Source organism: Macaca mulatta, chromosome 2 (genome assembly GCF_049350105.2).
Source record: "Macaca mulatta isolate MMU2019108-1 chromosome 2, T2T-MMU8v2.0, whole genome shotgun sequence".
Taxonomy (NCBI): Eukaryota; Metazoa; Chordata; class Mammalia; order Primates; family Cercopithecidae; genus Macaca; species Macaca mulatta.
The window spans coordinates 116,553,475-116,566,543 of record NC_133407.1 but is presented as its reverse complement, the minus strand read 5'-3'; the positions used below and the strand labels follow the sequence as shown (position 1 = coordinate 116,566,543).

Below are 13,069 nucleotides of genomic sequence, written 5' to 3'. Positions count from 1 at the left end.
TTATTACCTTTTGGCTGCTCTCTTAATTCAATGTTACTCCATTCCATTAAAGAGTTAATAAGGAAATGTGTTTTAATTTAAAAATGTGTACGGTATAAGTTTGCTAGGAGAGGTTAGAAGGGTATTTGTTGAGAAAAAAAAAAAGAAGGCATTTCACTTCCTTATGGGTTGGGAATCATCTTTGAAACAGTAAACATTCATTCTAGTAAGAGGCTTATTACAGCAGTAATAGTTGAGGGCTTGCTATGCAATAAACTTTTAAGTACATTAATTGAATAATCAAGGTAACTTTGTGAGATAGGTACTGTTGTTAGCATTTGCATTTTACAGATGAGGACACTGAGGCATAAACTGATTACTTCACTAATCAGCTGATTACTACACAGCAAGCACGCTGGGTACTTGGGACTCACACCCAGCAGTCTGGCTGCCAAGACCATATGCTTCCTTGCCAGGACTGCCCTGTTACTTTTGATATGGTGTTATCGTTCATATGTCTTGATTTTCTCCTGTTTTGAGGTCTAAGTAAACCACTTAAACATTTTGTATGTTGGTAAGTTGTAGCCTAGGTTCAGTAGCCTCTAAAGTAGTGTTCACAACAACCCTTCATCATATTCCCTATGTAACAGACAAGGAAACTGAACTGGTAAATGGTAGACTGTGCAACTTAAGCTGAATCTCATTTTTTGTGGTTAGTCTGTTATCTCACTAGTGGTCATTCCCCAGCATGTGAGTTTTGTTGTTCACTTTTCAGAGAAATATTTTGCCCAACTGATGAAGACAGAAGTGCAAAGTCTCATCTTAAGCACCTCTTCTGGTGAGTGATCTTTTTTGAGGTACTAACTATGCCAAGCTTTGGGTAGAACAAGTTTAGTTATACTCAGTATTCAGCTTCAGTTGATTTTTCAACCTCCTCAGGAGAATAATCTGCTTTTAATGTAATGTAATTGGCTTTTATGTTGCTTCTAGTTGTTTCTCAACAGTTCATGTGCCAGGGAATTTGTAGACATAATATCACATCTGAGGCAACAAGGAATTTAGTGGGGGAAAAAGTGAAGACTGTCAAATGGAGGTTTCTTTGGTCCTGTTGGAAGCTGTCTTTTCCTGGCACATATATGTGCACTTGATATCTTTAATTGACCTGTCTTTCTGATCTTCAATTGTGGCCATCAGGGAGCTTTCAAATCTTTCCTCCTCCTCTTCTCCTCTCCCAGTTGTCTTCCTTTTTGTGGGACTGGCTATACTGAGATGAGCACAGAGATGGCTATTTGTGGGGTAAAGACAAGTAACTGTCTAGGCCTGATTAGAATCACGTCTCTTTGGTTTGTGGTCAGTTCCTTAACCTAGAGCTAAGAACCTCAAAAACATTTGGAGGCCTTTATTTCAGGTTTCTGCTTTGTTCTGTCTGTAGCTGAGCTCTTAGAGTTAAATTACGTTAGTGTCCCTGACTGGTCTCTCGGCTATCTCTGTAAGGATTAAACTGCCCCATTGCCAGACTCCTTGTTGCTTAATGTAAATTTGATGAAGTGCCAGAGAGCTTTAAGCTACCCTACGAAATGTCAAAATTAGTCATATGGCCGTTCTTGATCATGGTAATTGGAAAGAGATTAGGAAGGGGAAAGACATCAAAATTCATGAATAATTCAAAATGTTCATTATTTTGTTTCCTAGCTCCACTTTCCCTTTTTCCTTTCATAAGTTTTTTTTTTTTTTTTTTGCCAGAAATCACATTCTGAAATTTGATTTAAATCTTCATTGAGTACTTCTGTGTACTTAGTGTACCCTTCAGACATATCCCTTAGAGGTATAGCAAAATTAATACTAAAGGAACACTTTCTTTCAATTTGCATACATATGTTTTTTGTTGGAAAATCAGAAATTATTTAGTTTTCATTTCTTTTTTTTTTTTTTTGAGACAGAGTCTCGCTCTGTCGCCCAGGCTGGAGTGCAGTGGCATGATCTTGGCTCACTGCAAGCTCCGCCTCCTGGGTTCATGCCACTCTCTGGCCTCAGCCTCCCGAGTAGCTGGAACTACAGGCGCCCGCCACCACACCCAGCTAATTTTTTGTATTTTTGTAGTAGAGACGGGGTTTCACCATGTTAGTCAGGATGGTCTCGATCTCCTGACCTCATGATCCGCCCACCTCGGCCTCCCAAAGTGCTGGGATTACAGGCGCGAGCCACCGCGCCTGGCCTAGTTTTCTTGTAGTAAGTATGATTGCCTGCCAATACCTTTTACATTCAATATTTTCTGGTGTCAAAAAGATACATTTTTAGCTATATCATTTGGTCTCAGAGGTTCAGTATATAAAATTATCTGAATATGAGTTTAAGTTAAACTTACCTATTTTAGAACTAATTAGTGGTTTATTCTATCAAAGTTTTAGTTTATTAATCATTTGAATTTACAAGTAATTATTTAAACAAGTATTTATTGAGTACCAGCTATGCTTCCGGAGCAGAGATTTTAGTCTGATTTGTTCCTTATTCTACACTGGTGCCTAGAACAGGACCTGACACATAATAGCCATGGACTCTGAGAGAAGTAGAATATATAGGCTGAAAACATTTTAATGTGATGTGTTTGCTGACCTGAGTAGTGAGAATTACCACTGTCAGATGAACATTGTTGATATTACACAAACTCAAGACATTTTTGAAACTATGTTGCCTCTCTTAGGAATGAACATACATTTCCTACAAGCTCCTCAGCATACTTTCTCTTCTCTTTAGCCAGGACTGGGTCACATGGCCACAAGGAAGACTCAGAATACAGTTACCTAACAAAGAGGCATGAGATTGGGCACAATCCAGTATATGAAACTTTGTTACCCGAACAAATGAGGGATTTAGTGGCAAAGAGGAAGAGGTAGAGAAAATGACTTGTTAGGCTACTAGTAGTGACCATTACAGAATTGGAGAGAATTGAATCTAGACTGGGTTTAACTTTGTACAATGCTGTGAAGAAAGTAGTTTCTTAGTGTATATACTAGTAAGGTGTTCATTAATTTAGAGTTTTGGTTTTAGCTTTTATCCTTTCATATGAATTAATCTGTTTTAGGGCCCTACTAGAATAAGATTTTAGAAGCTTATAGATGGCAGCATCTGTCTAGGTGCCATCCAGACTCTTGGTTACTCACCATTTTAAGTAGAACAGTATGGAACTTAGAAGTTAAATGAATGAATGAATAAAACGACTTGAGCGTAGATCATCTAGGTCCATCACTCTATGGTATAAGACATACCTCACAATTATCCTTGTATTCTCTGAGCTCCAAGGAAAGTCCAGGGCCCAGAAAGACTAAGGAGCTCAGGCTCTGGAATCAGATGAGTTTTCAAATGCTGCCCCTGCTGCTTCCTATCTACGGTCATGCATGGCATGATGGTGTTTCAGTCAGTGGTGGACTGTATATATGACGGTGGTCCCATACAATTATAATGGAGCTGAAAAATTCCTATAGCCTAGTGATGATGTAGTAGCCATCCTAAAGTCATAGTGAGATACATTACTCATGTTTGTTGTGGTGCTGGTGTAAATAAACCTACTGCACTGGCAGTTGTATAAAAGCATCACACATATAGTTATGTTCGTTACATAATACTTGAGCATGATAATAAATGACTGTGTTTGTGGTTTATGTGTTTACTGTACTTTTTAATCATTATTTTAGAGTATATGCCTTTTACTTATTAAAAAAATTAACCTTAAGCCAGCCTCAGACAGGTCGTTCAGGAGGTATTCCAGAAGGAGGCATTGTTACCAAGGAGATGGCAGCTCCATGCATGTTATTGCTCCCGAAGGTCTTCCAGTGGGACAGGATGTGGACCGAAAAAATATTTTTGTATAGCTATACAGTGTTTGTATTTTAAGCTATGGTTTATTACAAAAAAGTCAAAAAAATTTTAACTCAAAAAGTTTATAAAGTTACAGTAAGCTAAGGGTAATTTATTATTGAAGGAAGAAAAGTATTCTTAAAACAAGTTTAGTGTAGCCTACATGTACAGTGTTTAGAAAGTCTACAGTAGTGTACAGTAATATCCCAGGCGTTCACATTCATTCACCACTCACTGACTCACCCAGAACAACTTCCCAGTCCTGCAAGCTCCATTCATGATAAGTGCCCTATATAAGTGTTCCATTTTTTATCTTTCATTTTTTTCCCTGAGACGGAGTCTCACTCTGTCGCCCAGGCTGGAGTGTAGTGGCATGATCTTGGCTCACTGCACCCTCCACCTCCCAGGTTCAAGCAATTCTTCTGCCTCAGCCTCCTGAGTAGCTGGGAATACAGGCACCCGCCACCACACCCAGCTAATTTTTGTATTTTTAGTAGAGACAGGGTTTCACCATGTCAGCCAGGCTGGTCTCGAACTCCTCACCTCAAGTGATCTGCCCACCTTGGCCTCCCAAAGTACTGAGATTACAGGCGTGAGCCACCGCGCCTGGCCTCATTTTCTATCTTTTATGACATATTTTGACTATACCTTTTCTATGTTTAAATATGTTTAGGTACACAAATACCATTGTGTTACATTTGTCTACAGGTTTGTAGCCTAGGGGCAGTAGGCTATACCGTATAGCCTAGTTGTGTAGTAGGCCACACCATCTAGGTTCGTGTAGTACACCCTATGATGTTTGAGTAATGACAAAATTGCCAAACAACAAATTTCTCAGAATATATCCTCATTATTAAGCGATGCATGACTGTATAGGAACTGACATGTTAACTTTTCCTCATCTGTAAAATGGAGTTTTCATTGTATGAGTTAAGCAGAATAGCTAGGATTAAATAAGAGATCATTAAAAAATAATAAACACTTAAATATTAAGCTTACCATGTGTCAGACAGTGTTGTGTGTGCCTATTTAGCATACAATACATAAAAAGTGCCAGGCACATACATAGTAGGTACTCAATCTTTTTTCTTGATAAATGGTTAACAAGCATTTGTTCTATTGAAATGAAGTTTCTCATGTGTGGACATGAGAAAACTGAGAAACAGCAACCATGAAATTACAGAATAGTTTCAAGTCTTTTCATAACTGAACATGGTCTTTTCCTTTAATCTTTTTATAATACTTTAGGATGGCTACTACATCATCACTAGGCCATAGGAATTTTTGACAGTGCTTATGTTGGTGAATGAAATAGCTCCTGATTTAATCATAACAAAGACATACTGTTTCAACATGTGCTCATGTTACTGGCTCCCATAAATAAAGCATTTAATTGATGAAAATGTAATCATATTTGAACTCTGGAAGAGCTACCATTCCAGCCTATAAGATAATATAAGGATAAATAAATGATTTTAAATACTTTTGTCATATTTTGGTACAGTGAGGATAATTTCAGAACTGCAATTTAGTCATCTTGGTATCTGGCAAAGAGGAGGTGCTCGATATCCTGGTACTAATCAGTAATTGCTAAGGAAGCAGGGCTGCAAAGTGGTCATACTTAGCAACTGTGGACCAGGGATTTATAGGGTGGTCAGCCTGAGATTTCCAAACTCATTATAGTATGAATCATTATAGTATGAATATATATACACATAGTATTTAGTATAGTATTCATTATATGTTATATATAATATATAGGTGTATATAATATATTATAATATATACTATATAGGTGTATATATGTTATAATACTATATAATATACAGGCATATATAACATAATATATAGGTATATATTATATATTATAACATATATTATATATAATATATTATATATAATATATAGGTATGTAACATAATATATAATATATAGGCATATAATATAGGCATATAATATGTATTATATAACATGTAGGTATATAATATATATTATAATAATATATAACATAGGTATATTATATATAATATGTAACATATAGGTAATATAATAAATGTTACCTATAATAATATATAACCTATATTCAATATAGTATTCATTATGGTATGAATTTTTAAATATTTATGCCTGAGATTATTGAAAGACATACATTAAAGAAAGCTAGAAAATTTGTCATTGAAGTGCCTGTATTGGAAAGTATGTGGGTGTTGAAATTGGAATTTTTAAAAATAAGGCAGCATAAATTACTGAATTGCTATGGGGAAGTGCCTTCAAGGCTGATTGGTAAACCTGGAGAAGGTGAAATGTAAGATGGGATTGAAGCCAACGAGGAGGTTCCCAAGGGGCAAAAAAAAGAATTGGCCCCATTCTTGCTGTCTAAAATAGTTTTTTATTATGTTCAGATGAAGCATCATGGGTGAAAAAAGCTTATAAATTGGAGATACTACACGGATAAGGGGTGTAATAATTACACTTTTGTTGATTGAAAACATTTTCCTGAAAACTCCAAGAGCAAACCTTTAGTGGTGAGGAAAGTAATCATATTGCCCTATTTTGCACTGAAACTCATCATAATTTTTCTTCCTCAAACCATTCCTACTTCAGACCTTTTTCCATAAGTGGCAGTTCTATCCTTCCAGTTGCTTAGGGCAGAAACTTCAGTCAGCCCAGATGCTGCTGAAAATTTCTTTTCACTTGTCCTGTCCTGGGCCTAGCCACCAACACCTTTCACTCGGATTATTCTGTAGTCTTTTTAGTTGGTCTTCCTGCTTCTGCTCTTGCTTTGTTCTCACATAGCTGCAGAGTGATCCTTTTAAAAAATAAATTGTGTTCCTCCTCTCCTCAGAATCTTTCAGTGGCTTCCCCAAAGCCAAAATCTTCACAGCAGCCTGCAAGTTCATGTAAAATATGACTCCCTGATAGCTTCCTGAGTTCATCTCATAGCATCTCTGCTGTGATCATTTTGTTCCAACCGCTGTGGCCTCAGATATGCCACACAAGCTCCCACTTCAGAGACTGCACTTTTTGTTTTTCTGCCTTGAATATTCTTCGGCAGGTACCCACATGGCTCACTTCCTCATTTCCCTCTGGTGTTGTTTCATGTTACCTCAACTAAGACTTTGATCACTTTGTTAAAAGTAGGACTCTCTGTCCTCCTCCCTTGTTCAGTTTTTTTCCCCCTAACATTTGTTTCCATTCAACATACATATTATAGTTGACCCTTGAACAACACAGGGGTGTTGACCCCACATGCAGCTGAAGAGCTGCATATAACTTTTGACTTCTCAAAAACTTTACTAATAGCCTACTGTTGACCAGAAGCCTTACCAAGAACATAAGCAGTCAATCAACACATATTTTATGTGTTGTATATTACATACTGTTTTCTTAAAATAGAGTAAGCTGGAGAAAAAAATGTTACAAAGAAAATCATAAGGAAGAGAAAATATATTAATATTGACTCTTCGTTGAGTGGAAGTGGATCATCATAAAGGTCTTCATCCTTATCATCTTCACATTGAGTAGGCTGAGGAGGTATCAACCCCTCTTCCACTATTTGCTTTAGTTTCAGTGCCATATCATAGAGGGATCTTGTCATAAAAGCAGTCCTGAATAATCCGAACCCTTCTGCCAGATTGTTAATGTTGATTTATTTTCTAGCACTGCTTCTTCTACATCTTCTTCCTTATTGGCACTTCTTCCTTATTGACACTCCATCAAGTCGTCTTCTGTTAATTCCTCTTCTGTTAATTCCTCTAGTGTGCTGTGTATTAGCTCTTGAATTTCTCCACAATCTGTATCTTTTTTTTTTGTTTTTTTGAGATGGAGTCTTGCTCTGTCGCCCAGGCTGGAGTGCAGTGCTGCGATCTCACCTTACTTCAACCTCTGCCTCCTGGGTTCAAGCGATTCTCTTTTCTTAGCATCCCGAGTAGCTGGGATTACAGGCGTGTGCCACCACATCAGGCTAATTTTTGTATTTTTTTTTTTTTTTTTTTTTTTTTTGAGACGGCATCTCGCTCTGTCGCCCAGGCTGGAGTGCAGTGGCTGGATCTCACCTCACTGTAAGCTCCGCCTCCCAGGTTTACGCCATTCTCCTGCCTCAGCCTCCCGAGTAGCTGGGACTACAGGCGCCCGCCACCACGCCCGGCTAGTTTTTTGTATTTTTTTAGTAAACGGGGTTTCACCGCATTAGCCAGGATGGTCTCGATCTCCTGACCTCGTGATCCGCCCGTCTCAGCCTCCCAAAGTGCTGGGATTACAGGCTTGAGCCACTGCGCCCGGCCAATTTTTGTATTTTTAATAGGAGGTTTCACCATGTTGGCCAGGCTGGTCTGGAACTCCTGACCTCAAGTGATCCGCCCACCTCAGCCTCCCAAAGTGCTGGGATTGCAGGTGTGAGCCATGGCACCTGGCCCATGATCTATATCTTAACCCTTCACCTCCGACCTTTTTGGCCATATCTACAGCCTCTTTCATGATTTTTGTGATTGGCTCTGTTGTCAATCCTGTGAAGTTATGTAGGACATCTGGACAGTTTTCTCTAGCAGGAGTCTACTGTTTCAGGCTTGATGGCTTTCAGGACTTTTTCTATAACAATGAAATTTTCAACAGTGTAATCCTTCCAGACTTTCATTATGTTCTATCATGGTTCTCTTGCATAGTGTTGACAATCCTTTCCATAAAGGAATGTGTGTAATGAGCCTTAAAGGCTCTTATGAGCTCCTGATCTAGATACTGAATTAGAAACATTGTGTTTGGGGGCAAGTAGACTCCCTTCATTGCTTTTGGTGTTGAACTCATGGGGAGAGTTGAACTCATGGGTGGCTGGGGGCATTGTCAAATATCAAAAGAACGTTAAGAAGCAGACCCTTACTGGCAGGGTACTTCCTGACTTCAGGGAGAAATCATTGATGGAACCAATTCAGAAAAAGGGTTCTTGTTGTCCAGGCCTTATTGTACAATCAAAAGACTAGCAGCTGGCTTTTATCTTTTCCCTTCGAGGTGTGGGGGTTAGCGGGCTGTCCTGATTATAAACCCAACTGCACTTGCTCAGAATAGTCAAGTTAGCCTATCCCTTCCTCCCTTAAATCCTGGTGCTTTCTTCTCCTCCTTACTAATAAATGTCCTTTGTAGCACATTTTCCCCCAAAATAGAGCACTTTCATCAGCATTAAAAACCTGTTCCGGCTGGGTGCAGTGGCTCATGCCTGAAATCCCAGCATTTTGGGAGGCCAAGATGAGAGGATTGCTTGAGCCCAGGAGTTCCAGACTAGTCTGTTCAATATAGTGAGACCTCGTCTCTACAAAAAAATAAAAAGAAAAAAATTAGCTGAGCGTAGTGGCACGTTCCTGTAGTCTTAGCTACTAGGGAGGTTGAGGTAAGAAGATTGCTGAGCCTGGGAAGTGGAGGTTGCAGTGATCCGAGCTCATGCCATTGCACTCCAGCCTGGGTGACAGAACAAGAGCCTGTCTCAAAAAAACCCCACAGAAACCTATTCAGGTGGAAATCCTTTCTCCTCAATGATTTTCTTAATGGCATTGGGGAACTCATTTGCTGCCTGTTGGTCAGCAGAAGCTGCTTCTCCTATTAAAATTTTAAAGCCAAAGCACTTTCTGAAATTATCAAAGCATCCTTTGCTGGCATTAAATCCTCCAGCTTTATATCCTTAACCTTTTTTTTTTTTTTTTTCTGAGATGGAGTTTCACTCTTTTTGCCCATGCTGGAGTGCATCGGCTCACTGCAACCTCTGTCTCCTGGGTTCAAGTGATTCTCCTGCCTCAGCCTCATGAGTAGCTGGGATTACAGGCATGCGCCAGCACGCCTGGCTAATTTTATGTTTTTAGTAGAGATGGGATTTCTCCATGTTGATCAAGCTGGTCTCCAACTCCCTACCTCAGGTGATCCACCCACCTCGGCCTCCCAAAGTGCTGGGATTACAGGTGTGAGCCACCACGCCCGGCCTCCTTCACCTTTCTTTTGCTTTAAGTTGTCATATAATGACTTCACTTCTTCTCAAGTCATACAAAAGTTTATAGGTATGCCTTTCTACAGCAGTCGTGCACCCACATAAAAGCTGCATTTTCAACGTGAGATAAAAATGTAATTCACACAAAATGCAAGGTTTTTGCACCTGTTGGCATAGTTGCAGTGATGGCTTCACACATTTCCTTTGCTTTTTTTTTTTTCTTTAAACAATGGTCCTTATGCTGGATTTACTTATCTTGAAATGGAGGCAGCTGCAGCTGTAGACCTCAATCTGTTGTATATATCAAGTAATCCAGCTTTTTCTTACGATGTCACCACTTCTCTCTGCTTCTTGAGAGCACATCCGGCATCTCTAGTGGTACTTTCTATGGGTCTTAGGGTGTTATTAAATACAGTACTGCAGTAAGCATCATGAAAAATGTGTAAGCACCATGGGAGATCACTTTTTATTGTGATATTATTTATGCATTTTACTGGAGAGACGAACTGCCCATGTGGAGATGATTAGTGTCACAGCATTTTAAGCAGATAGTCGCAACACTTGAGGTCAAGGCAATAGCAACAGGAGATAGCTACAAAATGATTGCAGTAGCACAATATATACTACACTTAATTTTGTGTAGTTATGATGTAAAACTGCATCTTTAGGTTTGTTTACATTTCTCAGGACTGGGAATGACACCATGTACAGTCTGTGTTTGTACAAGTTTTGATATTTTTTAACTTTGAATAATAGATTTGTATATATTTTAAAGTGGTAAATGATAAAATAGACTAATACTGCATGTATTTTATGCATTTACAACACACCCTTTTCTTAATTTTTTGATGTTTTTAAGCTACATGGTTTGTCTGCAAGTTTTTTCAAATTGTCATAAATCTCCAAAAATTTTTTCGAGATAGTTATTTTTAAAAATCTGTAAGTGGACCCATGTATTTCATGCCCATGTTGTTCAAGGCTCAACTGTAATTATTGTATTGCTGGCTATCTACACACTTTATGAGATTCGTGAGGGCAGGTTTCAAAATATTTGTTCACCTAGAACAAATGTGGTGTGGCAATAATATGTGCTCAGTAAATATTTATTGACAAAGAATTCCATGACACACTACTATTGATTCATAGAGCCTCCTTTAAATAAAATAACTGCTATTTACTGTTAATATAAGTTCTGGTGAATGGCAGTACTAATTTAAGCACTCTGTTACTAATGGTGGGAAGTGCCACACTATAGTCTACAGCTTCCTTTGTAGTTGGATGGGGTCTTGTGACTGGATTTTAATTAGTGGAATGTGGGTGGAAGGGACGTACCGCTTTTAGGTCTGTCCCATGAAAACCTCCCATGTGTGATCCCCTACAGTGAATGATTTGTGAAGATTTTGTTGAAGATGGTAGAGGTATGTGGTGGAAGGCTTTTGGCTTCATGAATAATCATATGGTGGAGAGTTGTCTACTGATTAGGGACACCTGTTTGGACTTCATTTCTGTGGGAAACACATATCTGTTGGATTAAGCAATTGAAAATTGAAATTTATCTGTTAAAGCACAGCATTACCTTAACTGATAACAAACCAGTAACAGCCAAATTGTTTTCTTTCTCCTTCTGTTACATATCCTAAGGGTAACCCAGATATCTTGTCTCTTTTTTGTTTTTTTTTTTGGTCATTGGCTTCTGTATTTGAAAAGTTATTTAAAAGCATAGTTGTGTCCTTGAATATAAGTACTATTTTTATAGTTTTACTGAGATATATTTCACAGACCATAAAACTCACTTATTTAAAGTTTACAGTTAAGTAGTTTTTTAATTCGCGGAATAGTACAACTCTCACCACAGTCTAATATTAGAATGTTTTAATACTCCCAAAAGCAACCCTGTACATAGTAGTAGTCGTTGTCTATTACCTTTTCTCTGCCAGCCCTTGGCGACCACAATCTACCCTCTGTCTCTGTGAATTTGCCTATTCTGGTCATTTTATATAAATGGAAGCATGTAATATGTGGCCTTTAGTGTCTGTCTTCTCATGTACAATATTTTCAAGGTTATCCTTGTTGTAGTATGTATTCGTACTTCATTTCTGTTTATGGCTGAATAATATTCCATTATATTATATATATTACATTTTACTTATGCATTAATTGGTTGATACATTTGATTTGTTTCTATTTTTTGACTATTATAAATAATACTACAAACATTCACGAACAAGTTTATGTTTGGACATATGTTTTCATATGTCTTGGGTATATATTGAGGAGTGAAATCCTGGGCCATATGGTAACTTTATGTTTAACATTGAGGAACTGCCAGACTGTTTTCCCAGGTGGCTGCATCATTTTAACATTCCCACCAACATTGCCTTTATGTTTTGTTACCACCAGAGGAGCAGGGTCACCTGATAAGTGTAGTTCCTTAAGGGCTGTAGGTGGGGAGTGCTCACAGAGGCGCCTGGGGGTGGCAGGCAGTGTGAGGTTGACCTCTCTCCTGCCTCTTCTCCTTCTACTTGTTCTTGCTTGCTTACTTGGCACCAACTACCCTGGCCTCCCTGCTATTCCTGGAACATAGCTCACACTCACATGCTCTCCCTTTAGGCCCTTTGTTCTGGCTTTTCCCTCTTCCTGGCATGCTCTTTCCTTCTATGGCTCCCTCAAGGCTTTGTCCATGTTACCTTCTCAATGAAGCCTCCTTTCTCTCCACCCGATTTAACCACCCCACACTGTCATTCCTCCCCAGCTCTATCACTTATGACGTTTAGAGAAAGTATTACACTTTCTTCCTTACAGTAAAATACAAGTTTCATGAGGGCAGAGATTTTGGTCTGTTTTCTTCACTGATATATCTCTAATTTTTTTTTTTTTTATTGTACCTGACACATAGTAAGTTTCCAGTAAATATTTATTGAAAGAATGAATAAATAGCTTTCCATGTCAATAAATGCATTTTTTTGTCTTAAAATTTTAAATCACTGAAGTAAACATATGAGTATATTTTTATCTTGAAAAGTTTACCAAATGCAGTTAAAACAAACAGACCCTTTTGCCCTGCCCTGAATCTCAATTTCCTGTTAATGATTTGGATGTATTCTTCCTGACCATGTTAAAGGTATCTGCACATATACATATGTGTACCTGTAGAAATACGTAGTTTTGTTTTTGTTCGGTTTTATATAGATATAGGTTATATGTATATGTCTATATAAAACTACTATCCAAATCCAAAGCTTATTTCATCACCCCAGCATAAACTTTATG

General features: G+C 38.3%; 1 protein-coding gene across 15 annotated transcripts in view; it reads left to right on the top strand.

Moving 5' to 3' along the window:
- SFMBT1 (Scm like with four mbt domains 1) overlaps positions 1-13,069 on the top strand; it is a 150,833-nt gene that overhangs the window by 62,907 nt on the left and 74,857 nt on the right. For 6 of the 15 annotated variants that reach the window (XM_077993131.1, XM_077993129.1, XM_077993134.1 and 3 more), the window contains one exon: positions 755-817. The exons of the other annotated variants lie outside the window; for them this stretch is intronic. The gene's annotated coding sequence lies outside the window, so the exon portion shown is untranslated. The remainder of the gene's footprint in view (positions 1-754; positions 818-13,069) is intronic. 15 annotated transcript variants of the gene reach the window in all.